Genomic DNA, 16,263 nt, shown 5'->3' with positions numbered 1-16,263 from the left:
GCAAGTCCTGAAGGACAACTTTGAAATGAAATTGAGGCTGGCAGGGCTTGAACTTCAGATGGCAATACTGTTGCAGATGGTTAACACACTAGAGCAATCTGTGGACAGAATTGCTGCACAAATTTAGGCCCTCCCTCCAACGCTCTGCCCCTCCCAAGTTCTTTTTTGTATATTTCATAATGTATATAGATGTAACATAGGTAAGAATAGGTTTCAGATCAGTGACAGGGTAGATTAGTTTATTGTTTTGTAGATTGTATTATTTATGTGTTGTTCGATGGGGATATAGGTGGGTAGGTTGTTAAGTGGGTAGGGTGTTAATGTTTAGTATGTGTAAAAATATTTGTTTTAAAATGCAAAAAATATATATAATTGTTTAGGTTTTAATGTTTATGTAGTTTGTGTATAGGTGTAGTTAATGTGTGTCTCATGTTCATTAATGTTTAACCCGTCTGTTTTGGTATATATGTAGAGTAGTGTAAGTTAAGGTTAGGTAGGCCAGGTTAGCATTGAGTTAGGATAGTTTAGTTGATTAAGCATAGGTTAGTGTAGACATAGTTTAGGTAAAAATTAAAAAAATGTAATGTGTATACTTGTAAAGCGCACTGTTGCCAGCCGGCGTCCTGGCACTGTATACCGCTGGGGAACCCGTCCTGGCTTTCCCTGTGGGATGGTCCCTGCTGGGAATCCCTAAGCTGGAGCCAGGCATCCCCGGCGTTGATGGGGCCGTTGTGGAGATTAGGCAAGCTAATGCCCAGAGTTGTCGAGTGGGACCCCTGGTTAGAGTAGGCACCTAAGCGAGAATTATCGAGTCCGCTGACCCTGGTCCACGACCCTGCCGCGTCGGGAATCGAACCCTGGTCCCGGGCCGACTTCTCCTTCCGGGTCTGCCGCCTCCAACAACAACCACCACCACCACCACCACCACCATGTAACATTTTGCAAGCGACAATTGGCTCCAACGTTCTTTGCCTGTCTAAAACTTTTTCTTTACTTGTTTATTTCTCTTACTGTTTGTTTTCTTATTTTGGGTTAGGTACAGGATTGTGCCCTATCTTAATGTGTATGTATGACCTCCCCTAGGTCAATTGATATCTCACTGATCATATATTAAAACTTCCTCACCCGGCTGGGTGAAGAAAATTAATTATAGTACTGATTCCGGTCTATAATTTCATTGTTTATTCTGCTGAACTATCCTTAGGACCCTTGTTCTTTATAATAGTTGTTCATGCCTCTGCATTAGGACACCAGCGATGTCAGCCAAGGACTGTTCAAGTCCACAGAACGGAGTGTAGGTGCCTCTTAGAGCGGCTGAGGTGTCCTTATTAGAACTATGAGCCTGATTATGACTTTGGCAGTGTGGGAGCAAAATGCAATGCCCCACTCCCATACTGCCAAAGTCCACAACAGCCCACCCACCAGATTACAAGTTTTCTCGTTGTCTGGCAGGTGGTCCTATGGCGGTCCCTGCGAGGTCCCATGGCGTTGCCTTTGAAAAAAGCACCACACTGGGAGTGTCAAAGCCCATTCCTGCACGGCATGGACACTGCATTCTATGGCATGCAGGAATGGGGTGAGTGCACACAGGGGGGCACTGCATGTGCCTCCCCTGCATGCATCCCCATGGCCTGAGGCACCAGGGGTCCTGTAGGGACACTTAATTACCTCACTGTCAGCTTTTTCATGGCAGGTTCACCAGCATGAAAAAGCTGGCAGTGAGGAAACTTGTAATACGCTTGACAGTGTCGCAACGGCACCACTAGCATAATAATGCCTCTCACCGCTGCAACACCGCCGGGGAAGGGCGGTTCCCCAGAGGTTGCATTGCACCTGTGGTGATCCAACTGCCAAACTCAAAATAGGGCAGTAGGCCGCCAGTGCGAAGGCAGCCGCTGCGCCACCGCTAGTTTGGCAGTCCTATGGACCGCCAAACTCGTAATCACCCCCAAAGACACCTACAGACTGCTGCTAGGGTCCCAGCCACAGTCTTCATCCCCACTCATACCACATCTACCATCTCCCCTCTGGACTCTTTCCACACAACAATTCAATTCAACTTGAAAGTCCTCTGAGTCTTGGGCCTGTGTGGGCTGGCAGGTGGCGGCTGTTAGGTGATAGGTGGATCCTCTAGAGACCTGGCAATGCTGTTAGCCCTTACTGCAACCAGAGATGGTGTTTCAAAGGAGACCTGGTAGGTCTCTTGGTCACGGTTTGGCAGGCTGTCATCCTCAGGCAGATCAAAATCATTGACAGGCAGCTGGTCAGGAGGTGTAGGTACATCCTCTGCAATAAGAGAAATGTTTATGGTGTTCTATATAAGATGTTTACATGAGTGATCTGAATAACAATCTGACTTGCTAATACTTGCATTTCAAAGCTACATTGATGCGTAGAATATCTGTTACACAGAGGTATAAAGTTCAAGTTGCAATGTTGTTGCCTATCAGATGGCAGTATCCCTGCATATTTTATACAACCTATGTGTGACAAGGCTGACTTTTTGTCTCATGACACATATTGCAACACAGTTACACAGGTCACTGGGCCTACTGGATATATAAGAAGAGGTTAGGTCCATATCTGGTAAAGTGGATTGCAGTTTATTTCATAATACCTATGCTTATTTTGTTCTACCATTTTAACACCACTACTGGTCACATTCCACCTAGTCCCCAGGGAGCCCAAATTACCTGTGGCCAGTATTCAGCTTACTGCTCCTCTGCAGGTGATGTCAGTATGACCATTAATTAGTTATGATCCTGACATCTGGCTTTCAAACTGTTCACTATGGCACGCTGCCTTGTTAAGCTGTCTTGAAAGCACATTGCTCATTATTGTGTGCAAGGGTTAATTTTGTTACACATATCCTGCACAATTCTACACACACACACACCACCCTTTCAACACTGCAGGAATGTGTGAGGGCATGTACTTACCATGTATTTCCTATTTGTGCTTACTCATTTGTTTGATTAGATACACATTTGGGTTTATCTTTGTAGACACTGGGCAATGCGTACCAAATCTGAGGCTATAAGGACTCGGTAGGTTGCTAGCACTGACACTCACCACAGTTTAATGATTACTAGAGTTTGGTATATGCATAGTACAACACATCTAGATACTCAGGCATGCTCATTTTTACATGTACATGCCTCGTCAGCCACTTCTTATGTTGTGCCAGTGACTCAACTTATTGTCACACACTGATGTAACCCAGACCATACATTGGCTCTCATCTGCCTACAACACCATCAACATGTGTGACCATATCTAATGGACTGACATGGCTGGCTGCTTTTAAAACCTATAATTGAAGCTGTACCCCACCATGTAATAGTGCTGGAATTGGCGACATGAATCTACCCAGGTTTGCAACACAACAGGGCACATACACCTCAGCCTTCATCCAACACTGACCCCCTCCCTTTGTGATGGCAGACAAGCTTTTCAGGGCCATTGACAGATCCCTATTTCACATCCTCCTACTGAGACATATGTGGCATGGTGAGATAATTTCACTTCAGTATCCCCCCAGGCACATGTTACAGCTTCACCCAGGACCATATCACATGTAGGAATGTTGTACCCCAATGCAGTCTTCTCTCTCATACCTTCTCAGTTGCAATTCATGTGTGATGCTGTCAGACAGAGCAGTGCATATGTATTAGTTAGGCTACCTTTTAGAACACATATTTATTCTGACCCCCTTGCAATGTGTATCTCCCCATTCAAACACATTGTCAGTTCAACATACTCACCAGCACTTACAATGCACTGCACAACCAGTGGCCCACCAGGCCCACACATCATCTTTGATTTCAACACACATGGCACTCTGGTGTGCATCACTTGCATTAACCCTGATGCAGTCAGATTTAGAACATGCCAGGAGTTCTGGTGGTCCGTACCACTTCAACTGACACCTGTGTGGTCTAACTCAGCACATCAGGACTGTGTGCAATGTATTATCATGCCAGAAATTTACACATGGCTCTTGGTATGTTACTATGTGTTGATATTTCACATGCCCCATTCTTGACCCCCCTCTTAGGTAAGCTGTTTTTCCTCTGACAAGCCCAAATCATTTGTTTGCTTTACAGTGCAGATTTGTGTGCATGGGCCAATTGTGCAAGGTGGACTGCATTGTCGCTGTCAGGTTGTGTAGGCTTCAAGTGTGCACGCATGATGTTTAGTTCCAGTCCATATGGTATATTTACATGCAGCTAGTGCCACCAGTTCTTCACTTTTGTGACACAACGGCAGAGCAGTCTGCAGATCCATACCTACAAGGCCACAGAAAGCCACCGTACATGGCTTTCATGGCCGTATGCATATCATGTAAGGCAATGCATCACATTTCGCTGCCTTGCCTTATACCTCATCAAAGAGACATCCCATAGGCATAGTGGTGGGTGTTCACAATATGCTCCAGTGTTGTAAACGTATCTAGGACCCTATTTAAATATTCCCGATGTATGCCCTTACGTGGTTATATTGAATCATATCCTTATAAAGGCATAAGAATCATACCCATATTAATTCATAGCCAATGCAGTCCAAATACGGCAAGGCTAATCCCAATGACTCCTAGAAAGCACAACGTTGTAGTGTAGTTCCTATTATCCCAATAGGCTCTGCGCATTGGAATAATACCTTCAATAGTAAAGGCCTAGACCAGACGTTAACTAGGTCTACTACTGTCGATATTAGACTTAAAGTTTTGGGTTTGCCAGCTAGCTCAGAGTTCACTAGAAACTTTCTCGAATGTTCAGGAAGGAATTAACTTCCCTGATTAGACAAGAAGGGATTTAGTTTCTGACAACCATAGAACATGACAACTTTGCTCTCCCCTAATCAAGAGTGTATCTCGAGAGTCGTGTGAACAAAAGGCAATTTATTTTACTCAGTCAGTACGTGCATTTTTAGTCTCATCAGAATGTAGAGAAAAGGAAGAGACGGGCGTGTTCAATAAAAAGGTGTTATTTATTGATCAGTCTCTTTTCTCATACAAGAGAAATGGATCGATATTATTGCAATACTTATAGTTAAGTAAAGTGCATACATTAAAAGCAATAGTATGAAATAATACTGTAAAAACATTGATATGGTTTCTAAGCCATAAGATGTTTTAAAATGAATAAAATATATTACATACACATATACATTTGACTAAACGTACTCAACTGGTGTTTCTAAATACGCCTACCCCGTGTACCTGACCTAAGCCTAATACGTGGGCGGGAATAGAAAGTTACAGTTTAAGTTAAGTTTGTTTTTGCCAAGTGAATAACTAAAGAATTCTCTGCGAGGGGTTATTCAGTTCTGTACCTGGAATCTAGGTTGAATGAGGGATGGTATCTCTCTCTCTGGTCTCGATATTCCAGGCTGCCTGCGAGGGCTACCCGGAAACGCCGGTGCTGGATTTCTCGGCAGGAGAAAGCAGCGGCTCTCAGCGCATCAGGAAGGCGGGGCTGCGCCAGCGGGGTCTGCTCTGCTCTTCGCTTCGGCAAGTATGGCTGCTCCGTCTCGTCACCACCGCGTGTATTTGCATAGGGCAATATCGGTAATATTTATACCTTTAAGGTGCCGAGATTGACGTAAGGATGGACATAGATACGTCAATAAGGATGTCATACGACTTGCTCGTTAGCACATTCTTTTGCTGAAGTTCTCGGTGAAATCAAAACAATGGCCGCAGGGTTTTGCCCAGGTTGTCATAGGTTTGATTTGTTATGAGAACTCCGTATGCCTTATCAGGGGCTGGAGGAATATCGCTTGTCTAATTAGATCGCAAGCGTTATGACCTAATCAGATAACACGTTCCTGTGCCGTAGTGTGACAGCGTCAGATAACGGTATCTGCATCATGGGGGTTTTCTGCCTCATGGGCTGACTGCTAGTTAACTTGTTGGTTTGTTTAACCAGAATAGGGTCAGGAATAGGGGGATCGATTCAGAACCTATAGGAATACATCACACCCACTCCACGCTAACTATGGACATATTTACTAATCTATGCATAGTAAAACATACTATAGAGTATAGTGTATACCTTACCACCCCAAAATACATAAATGCATTTTGAAATTTTACAAATATACGGAAGAATTGCAATCATATGAATTGTATGCACTCAAGCTGTAGAATAATGCCAAAGTAATCACGCATTTGTATACATTATTGCTATTTGGTATATGAGAATTTACACATGAAATGGCTCTTAATACAGAAAAAAAGTTCGAGACTATTCCATCACAGAATAAAATATTTATGAACATACCAGCGGGCAGCTAATGTCTATAAGCTATCTAAAATTTAGAAACCTTAGTTCTCTAAGAATAGTTCTTACTTTAAGCAGAAGATAGTGTCCCGAAAAATATGCAAAAATATTTTGGGGCTGCTGAAAAATTGCTGTCCGTGAACTGGAGGTAAAATTGTTCATGTGACTTTATTTTTAAAGTTGAAGGCCGAATTCAGGGAACGCCGTGTGCGAGCTTGCTCAAAAGTCTCTATTTCTGCTCTGGTGAGAACATCATATCATTTAGGCTTTCGAAAAAGCTGTCAACAGCTTCCTGGGAAAGTTCCACTAACTCGGAAAAAGGTGTAACCATGCATTCGTGCGCATGATTGTCTCCATTGACATTCTGATTCGCATTGCTGACAGAAGGCCGTACCTGTTCGATGCTGCTTTCATCTTGAACTTCACTACCCCTCAATCGTAGTGGTGAAGCTTCCACGAATGCCGTCATCAGGATTGGTAGCCTTTGAGGGCAGCACAAAGCGTGAACCTTGATCGGGCTCAACAATGTTTCTGCATCCATTGGCGCATCCGATTGTAGCGTCAGACAGGTGTCTAACACGCATTCTTCTCCGCATAGCAGACACCTTAATACAGGTAAAACACATCTTTGCCACATTGGTCGAAATGATAGAAACCAAGTCATGTTCAGGTCTCTAAGCCGGGAGAGTCCCAGGATTTTTGATATCCGGTCCCGGTATCCAATGGCTAGGATTGTTTCTTCCCTTGTCGCAAGAGTTTTGTCTGTGACATGGGTTGCCATAACGAAAAATAAGGACTAAGAATAGGATTCCTGCAATTAGTCCCAAGATCAGGGGAAGTCCGCCAAAAATCGAATGGACGAAATCTGGAAAAATACCCAGTATGGCTTTGAATGGTGTTAATGCCATCGAAAATACTGTCTTAAATACCCTTGAGACCCCATTGGTATCAGAAATATTTAAGATTTCATTCAGGATTTCTGCGAAATGTATGGGGGAATTAGTTGATAACAATGAATGTATCTCTGCAGTCGTCCTTGCGACTTGTAGATCATACGTTTCTTTTGATGACGTGAGCCTTGTAGGCGTCTGAAGAAGCACTGTTTTCATTCTGCTTAAAGTATCTACTCGAATAGAAGTAATTTTCAAGTTGGGCCATGCCCTTGCCTCCCTGTCTGGAAAGGAGCTGGGGAACAGTGAGCGTCCACAGCACTTGACCTTCGCAGTCGTAGTTACGAGATAAGGAGTCCCGGGCATAAGACTACAACATCTGCGATCTACAATTAGAATGTAACTCCCATTATAGAGTCTTTGAAAGAATGGTTCAATCTCTGTTGCAGGTGCGCCTTGCTGGTGACATGAAAGGTTATTTGAGTTCCCTTCACAGGCTCCATGCAAACTAATTCCGTTACACAGAAGCGTGCCGCTTAGTGACATCGCACAATTATTGCCACTAAGAAACACTTTCTGTCCTTTATTACTGACACATGCATGTGAATAGGGCAGGTTCCATGTTGTTTTAATGTACCCCTTTCCCAATTTCTCGTACATGCCAGCCTGTATATATTTTTGGCAGTATTGAAACCTGAAGGTTGAGATTGGAATATTTATTATCCCATGTATTATCCATTCACTGACAGGTCGTTCTGACATTGTCACTGGTAATCTTTCGAGTTTTTCAATGCTCAAGATTTTATAATCAGCACCCTTTTTGTGCCATACTGATTTGTCTATCAGTAAGGTTAAAGATTTGGAATAGTGACGTTGTGTTGATTAAACGCCAAGGCACATAGCCTGAACGCAGATTTTGTAACGTCCAGCCAAGCTGTACAATAGAACGCAATTGAGACTGACCGTGTTGTAGCAACAGTAAGTCTTGCGATAATATGTCGATTGCTGAAGACACAATGCTGTCCAAAGAAAAAATTCCGGAGGACAGAGTCATTAACCCATTGTCCACTACGGAAAGTGATTTTTCCAAATTAATACGGTCAATTTCCTGTATTCTCTCTGCTGTTTCAATTTGAGTAACCTTCCAGGCCTCATTGTATGCTGCATATACAGAGGCTGCTATGAAACGTTTTTGACGCTGTTTGCGCGGTCCCATATTGAAATCACGCAAGTCAGCACCATCAGTAAGTAAAGTTAGGTGTTGCTTAATTTCTGTCAGTGTGGAAGTTTGTAGCCATTGAAGGCATAATTTGCCCACACTGTAGGTGGTTATTATCCCTGGGTGATGTCTTTGAGGATATCTAGGGTCTGGCCTGGTCATTTTGAACCCCTTTGTTTTGTTCAGGAATCTGTCTTGACAGTTATTAGTATCTGTGGGCCAGATCAACCACTGTTTCCAATCAGGATGTGTTCTGTGTTGGTTTAATACATAATTTACGTCTATCTCTTCATCTATAGAGCTATTGCTGTACATTGTTGGTTTTGGAATAGACGGTTTATTTAAGTCTTTGATTTTGGCTAGGCCAAGACAGGTAGTTTGTTGGACAGTGTCATTTAAAAATATAATTTGTTCTGGGATCATGCAGGCTCTAAACAAAGATTCTATACCCTGTACTTGCCATTCTTTTGTACCCCAAACACTTTTCAATTCAACATTTTTGTCCCAATAATCAAAACCAAAAGTATTCATTTTTTCAAAGAATGAGTCTGAATATATCAATTTTGTGTTGGTTATCATGGTCTTAGTTCCTGTCTTGTTTGACAATTTGAAATAAAATGCTTCAGCATTACTTGTGTTAAAACCTGAAAAATATGAATATTTGTCATAAAAGGTTCTTGAGCTTCCTTTTGGAGGGGTTGCACAATGTTCCCATTGATTATAATTTAAAACATTTCTAGGTTGTGCAGATCTATGTAAAAAATGGTTACCATAGTGGTTATAACAGTACATACTATCATAATTTGTAGAACTCTGCAAATAATCATGTTTGGTAAATTTAGCAGACATTACTAAGTCAGACATCATATTATTAATGCTTTCGAAGTCCCAATCATCAGCAAATGAGCTTGGTTTCGCAAAGTCACTCAATGAGATCTTAATTTGGTGTGGATATTTCAGGATTTCGACCGGACCATAAATTTCATAGTCAGTGTTGTCCCAGGCTACCCCACCCGGTATCGGATTGGCTGTGAAGTTGACTGAAGAAAGTTCTCTTTTCTCGACGTGTGAAGATGTGTGTGGTTTGAGGATCAAGTTGATTTTCTGACTTGCTGTGTCCATTTTAGCATATTTTCCCTCAATGAAGCGTCCCAAAGTAAGTACCATGATGAGCCAAAGTATGAGGATAAATGCACCAAAACCCACCCAAAATTCGATCCATGGAGAAATCAGATATGTTTCTTTCAGTTGTTTCAAAAGTTCTTTAGCTTTATCTTTAAAGGTTTTTGATGATGGCTGTGTCTTTGATTCACTGAAGCCTTCAGAGGAATCATCGAAGTTTATGAAGTAGCCGGATGCAGTTCTGTCAATTGTTCCAATTGGTTCAGGATTACTGTTTTTTGCATTTTCGCTTGGTACTTCATTATAGATTGGTGTGTCTCTGCTAAATGTTTTTATTTGGGTTTTCAGAGGTCTGAGTTCTATTGCATTGTTGCATAGTCCTTGTTGTTCTTCTGTAGGCGTTTCGAATGTGATGAGCCTTTTAGTTAGGACCTCTGTACTGGTAGCAAACCTTGGTGTTCGGCTACTTATTGGGAGTCCACTTGGCCTACTGTTTGTTATCGGCCACATGATTGTGGTTTTACCAGGTCGATGGATACAACTCGGTTCTCCTTTTTACCAGCAAGTGGCGGTAGTACAACTGATCTTGTCCCGTTGATAGACAAGACAGGAACTGCTTTTCTGTAAGAAGGCCCAAATTCCTTCTTTACCGCGATCTTTTCCCTGACTAGATCCCCGACTTTTGGAATCCAGACAGGTCTTGCTGGGACAGGTGGTGGTTCTTCAGTGGTTGATGGCTGTTGTTTCAACTTTATGTTGCTCAGGTCTTTTCTTGTTTTGTTTAAGTCCTGCAAAATAGCCAAACGGTCTTTGATATCAAAGCTTTTTTCTTTCACCACTGAAGTCTGACTATCAATGTCAGAGATCAACATCCTAGTTCCAAATAATAATTCGTACGCACTGAATCCCTTCAGAGAATTTCTTGGCAAGTTATTTAGACTACGTTGGACACTTATTAGATGTTTGACCCACCCAGCTCCCGAACCTAATACCTTTGCCGTTATAGATTGCTTTATGTCACGGTTTTTTCTTTCAACAATTCCGTTCCCCTCAGGGTGAAATGGACAAGAGTACCGCAATGCCACGCCCATGCTGACCATGGCCTCCTTATAAGCTCTAGAGCTAAAAGCAGGACCGTGGTCCGAATGCAGCATGCCAATTGCGTATGTGCCGATAAAGACTCGCAAATCTTTTATAACAGTTCTGGCGTCAGCCGTTCGCTGGGGCCACATCCATATGAATCTCGTGCATGAATCCACTGCGACCAAGATATATTTATAGTTACCGTCCCTTTGTAAGGGACCGCAGTGATCTAGATAAACACAGGCTAATGGTTTATCCGAGATTAGAAGGGGCGTCTGAGCTGGACGTCTCACCGTTGATACTTTCATTTTTTGACATATTTCACATTCTAGAACATAGTTCCTTGTTTGTCTTCTCATTTGTGGCCACCAGTAGCTCTGTTTTAATAATGATACTGTGGCTGAGACGCCAGCATGGATAGAAGCAAGCCCTTCGTGTGCCGCTATTATTAGTCCTAACCTATGTTCCATGTTTGGAATTGCCCTATCCCCCACTCCAGGGATTCGAGCAAAAGGAACATTGTTTGCATCAGTTATGTATGAGTATTTTACTGGAAAGCCTTTCGGGAGTGTTTCTATCGAATCCTTTTCTGAAGCGCTGACAGCTTGTAATATTTCGCTGTCTATTTTTGTTTTTGACCGGGTGATGGCAGCTACGGAAGCCGTTTGCACAGCTGCCTTCGCGGCCTCATCAGCCAATGAATTCCCTGCAACGTGAACGCCATCACGTTGATGACTCAGTGTGTGTATCACGTGAGTGTTTGGTAGTTCTTTTTGTAAAAGAACTACTTGTTCCCAGAGCATTTTATGCTTGATTGTGCCTCCTTTTGCATCCTTAAAACCACTTTGAAGCCAGATCTGCAAGTATTTATTATAAGACTGAACGCAATAATACGAATCGCACACTATGAGCGTGGGGAATTCTCGATCGGTATTTTCAAGCGCCATCTTGAATGCCAGTAGTTCAGCTCGCTGAGCTGTGCAATCTCCTAGAGATTGCGTTTTAGTGAGGGTTGGTTTAAATTTCCCTTCGTGCCATCGACCTTTAACAATCGCGCACGCAGCACTATAAGCTTGTTTACCCCCGACTGCGGGTTGTGCTGATCCGTCTGTATATATTATACAGCCGTAATGATCTAGAGGCAGAATTTCGGTCGGCGGAGGACATTCAAATTCATATTGGAGAAATTCTTGTGTTTTTAAGTTAGGATCAAATTCGTATGCCACGTCTGTTGCAGCAAGAGAATTAGCCCATTGTATCCATCTCGGATTCAGTGTTGTTGTTGGTAAATTACACGGTGTTGTTAGTGCCTCAAAGGCTGATTCTGCTGTTCTGAGTGTGACATGTCTACCGTCAGCTTGATCTTTTTCTCTAGCTATTGCGGTTTGAACAGCATGAACAATTTTTTCTTTAATGCTGAACTTCTTTTCAGCTTCTGTGTACAAGTGTGATTTGAATGCAATTGGTACCTTTTCTCCCTCATTAGAGGTCAGGTATGTGAATCCGCATCTCCCTGGGATGACTCGAATCACAAGATTGCGTGTGTTATCACGTGTTTCTAATTTTGTTTTAATTAGCATGTCTGTTTGTAAGGATCTCAAAATTTCTGTGTGTATTTGAGTCCAATTGGATCTTTTAAAATCTGGTTTTATCAGATCATAAAGGGGTTTGACCCTTTCTGCGTAATTTCCAATGTATGTTCTTCCGAAATTTAGGAAGCCTAGAATCGACTGTAAGTTTTTTAGTGTTCTAGGTGCTTGGATTACGGCACATTGCTCTAGGAAATTGTCAGCCAGGCTTTTGCCTTCACTTGATATTTCATATCCTAAGAACAGGACTGTCAGATGGGCAATTCTGGATTTTTTAAAGTTGAATTTGTAACCCTCTGCTGCGAACCCAAGTATTATGGTGTTTACTCTCTTCAAGTGAGTCTCCAAGTCATCATCTGTTAAGTAAATGTTGTCGACATAAGGTAATGCTTCATCATCATATATTTGTAGTAATTCTGTTACTCGCGCTGAGAATACTCCCGGGCTGTTCTTGTACCCCTGGGCTAACCGACAGAATTGTTTTTGAGTGCCATTTATTGAGAACGCAGACAAATATCTGCTCTCTGGTGCTATGTTTTGACAAAAGAATCCATTAGAGATGTCTAAGGTTGTTTTGTATTTTATGCGCACTATGTTATTCATTAGTGCAGCACTATGCGAATTTTGCACTGCAAAAGTTTTGCAACATGTGTTAAGGTGTCGGTAATCCAAAACTAGACGGTATGAATTGTCTGGTTTGGAGACCGGAAACAAAGGGTTGTTCATTTGTGAGGTGCAAGTTTCAATCACCCCCTGGTATTCTAGCTGATCTAGTATTTCTTTTACCTGTTTTTTTGCTTCTTGCTTAATTGGGTACTGCCTTTGTGCAGTAGGTTGTGATTTTAACTGGATTTTGTGAGGAGGAGAGTCCTCATCCCATCCCACGTGATTTTTATATAAAGCAGGAGCTAGAGCCACTGCCCACTTTCTAGCAAGTGTGTATTTTTTATGAATTGGGATATGATTTGAGAAGGCAGGCATAATTACTTCTTCGCCATGAGGGCAATCCCTGACAAACTCTGGTGGCCAGTCTTTTTCAGCTAGAAGGATATCATAGCCCTTGGAGAGATTATCCCAAAATAGTCCCCTTATTTTTCTAGTCTTATCCCCCTCTATACGCAATGTTATTTCGTATATTTTGTGAGGTTTGCTAACTCTGGTGTCTGCAGTTTCCACTTGAAGATATTCATTCGTGTCCACTGTCTCCAGATGATTCATAAGGACTTTGCGAGCTATGCTCACTTCTGCTGCGCTGTCTAGCATTGTCTGAGCCCATTCCCCGTTTTTCAGTTGTGTCCTCAGAATTCTCTGCATTGTTAACTATTTTAATGCTGGCTATCTTCTTCTTAGGAAATTGTAATTTCTTTTTTAGCTGAGCAGGTTCCTTGTCTTTGGACTTGGCGTGCTCTTCTCTTTGTTCTGATCGTCCTCTTCTTTCCGATTTCTGCGAGGAAGTCTGAAAAGATTGAGAGGGACGTGTATCAATGTCTTGATATCTATCAGGCTTTTTTATATTATCCCTGTTTCTAAGGTTATATCTTTTCCCAGAGGGGTCACTCTGGGGTGACCTGTGTCTTTGGTTCGGAGATTTCTTTTCTTTGGGATTGGATTGTTTGTTTCCATCCCAGCTCTTTTTCTGTGATGTTGAATTATTATTAAAAAATATTTTTTCAGGACTTTCAATCAGTTGTGGTTTTACTGGTATTCCACCTAAGCTATCTCTACCTAGTTCCTCATAGGATTTTTCTATGATTCTGGCAATTTCAGCTGGTTGGTCTGCTATATCTGTTTCCTTTAACCTCTGGCGGATCGCCACGTTTGCTGCTTCTCCCTTTATGTTGGCTAATAATATAGCCGAGACCTGCTTGAAGTCTTTTAGTAATTTCATACCAAGAGTTAAAGCGGGTTCTGGACCGTATTCATCTTGAATTTGTTTTAGCACATCTGGTATTACCGAAATGGATGGAACACTGTGCGTTTTTGTGTAGATGGAAGCAAAGACTGTACCCCAAGTGTCACAGTCCTCAATGTGTGGTGCGATTCCCATTGGAAGACAGATAGTCAGAATCCTGTGCTTTTCTAGCGGGGTGGTGTCTGGAAACACCGCCTCTATTTGGGTGATTTTCTGTGCCAACCAGAATGGTATTTGTTCCCGTTTAGCCGGTACTTTACCTAGGCAGGACCGGATGTTCTGTGGTGTAATTTTATTTGTGTTCCCCTGGTGAGGGGTCAGCTGTGGGAGTTTAATCGCTGGCTGAATTGTTGAAGTCCGCATCACATACTGGACTAATTGTCTATGTATTTTTGTTAATTGTTTTAGCTGTGTTAACTGGTTAGCTGCAGACATCTTGTCGATGTCTGGATGTGGTGTGTATCCGGCTAGGACCGGCCACGTTGCTCCTGGTCTACCTAAAGGACCGAGCCTGGTGATGTGATTATTATGTTTTAGGGCGCCATCAAATAAGAGCAAATGCTCTTGAAATTTGAGTGGTACTTCCACCTCCTCGAAAGGAGTGTACGTTTCAGGAGGTTCCTCTATTTTGTAATAGTGGAAGTACTTTGTTACAGGATTTGCTGCTGGAAAATTTATCCATGAATAGTATACCTCTGTCTGCCGATATTCGTGTGCCTCAATTACGAATATGACTGTACCACCTCTAGGTGTCAGTCCATTTTCTATAAGTTTTATGGTTATAGATTTTCTTTTAATGACCGGGATGAGTATTATATCCTGGTCTGCTTCCTGCATGGTAGCATCAGCTGCTGCGAGTTCAGTTGCTAATCTAACTGCCTCTCTTTCTTCATCACTGTCTACCATTTTACTGACAGGATGGTTATTTCTTTTGTTTGCAGATCAGGTTTCTTATGGAAACAAAGATTAGATGCACAATATTTTGGAACAGTGTATCCTTCAACGTTGACTATACCAAGAACCATACATAGGAGTTCCCTCCTGCGAGGTCTGGCGGATATAACCTTTTACCCACTCCAGACGTCTTTGGAGTATTATGGGAGAAAGGGGTCTGAGTGAGAAAGCACGACTGAGTTACTTTAAATGTCTTACGTTAGTTTTATCGCCCTTTCCAAACGCGTTGGGCGCCATGTAGTGTAGTTCCTATTATCCCAATAGGCTCTGCGCATTGGAATAATACCTTCAATAGTAAAGGCCTAGACCAGACGTTAACTAGGTCTACTACTGTCGATATTAGACTTAAAGTTTTGGGTTTGCCAGCTAGCTCAGAGTTCACTAGAAACTTTCTCGAATGTTCAGGAAGGAATTAACTTCCCTGATTAGACAAGAAGGGATTTAGTTTCTGACAACCATAGAACATGACAACTTTGCTCTCCCCTAATCAAGAGTGTATCTCGAGAGTCGTGTGAACAAAAGGCAATTTATTTTACTCAGTCAGTACGTGCATTCTTAGTCTCATCAGAATGTAGAGAAAAGGAAGAGACGGGCGTGTTCAATAAAAAGGTGTTATTTATTGATCAGTCTCTTTTCTCATACAAGAGAAATGGATCGATATTATTGCAATACTTATAGTTAAGTAAAGTGCATACATTAAAAGCAATAGTATGAAATAATACTGTAAAAACATTGATATGGTTTCTAAGCCATAAGATGTTTTAAAATGAATAAAATATCTTACATACACATATACATTTGACTAAACGTACTCAACTGGTGTTTCTAAATACGCCTACCCCGTGTACCTGACCTAAGCCTAATACGTGGGCGGGAATAGAAAGTTACAGTTTAAGTTAAGTTTGTTTTTGCCAAGTGAATAACTAAAGAATTCTCTGCGAGGGGTTATTCAGTTCTGTACCTGGAATCTAGGTTGAATGAGGGATGGTATCTCTCTCTCTGGTCTCGATATTCCAGGCTGCCTGCGAGGGCTACCCGGAAACGCCGGTGCTGGATTTCTCGGCAGGAGAAAGCAGCGGCTGTCAGCGCGTCAGGAAGGCGGGGCTGCGCCAGCGGGGTCTGCTCTGCTCTTCGCTTCGGCAAGTATGGCTGCTCCGTCTCGTCACCACCGCGTGTGTTTGCATAGGGCAATATCGGTAATATTTATACC

General features: G+C 42.3%; 1 long non-coding RNA gene across 2 annotated transcripts in view; it reads right to left on the bottom strand.

Annotated features, from left to right (window-relative positions):
• Positions 1 to 16,263, bottom strand: part of LOC144819026 (uncharacterized) — a 1,001,036-nt gene that overhangs the window by 970,144 nt on the left and 14,629 nt on the right. The window contains exon 2 of one of the 2 annotated variants that reach the window (XR_013607197.1): positions 1,168 to 2,286. The exons of the other annotated variant lie outside the window; for it this stretch is intronic. This is a non-coding gene — a long non-coding RNA (uncharacterized LOC144819026). Of the gene's footprint in view, positions 1 to 1,167; positions 2,287 to 16,263 lie in introns of those variants that run through there. 2 annotated transcript variants of the gene reach the window in all.

This window comes from Lissotriton helveticus, chromosome 2_1, assembly GCF_964261635.1.
Source record: "Lissotriton helveticus chromosome 2_1, aLisHel1.1, whole genome shotgun sequence".
Lineage (NCBI taxonomy): Eukaryota > Metazoa > Chordata > Amphibia > Caudata > Salamandridae > Lissotriton > Lissotriton helveticus.
The sequence above is the reverse complement of the archived record's forward strand: the minus strand, read 5'-3'. Positions and strand labels throughout refer to the sequence as shown.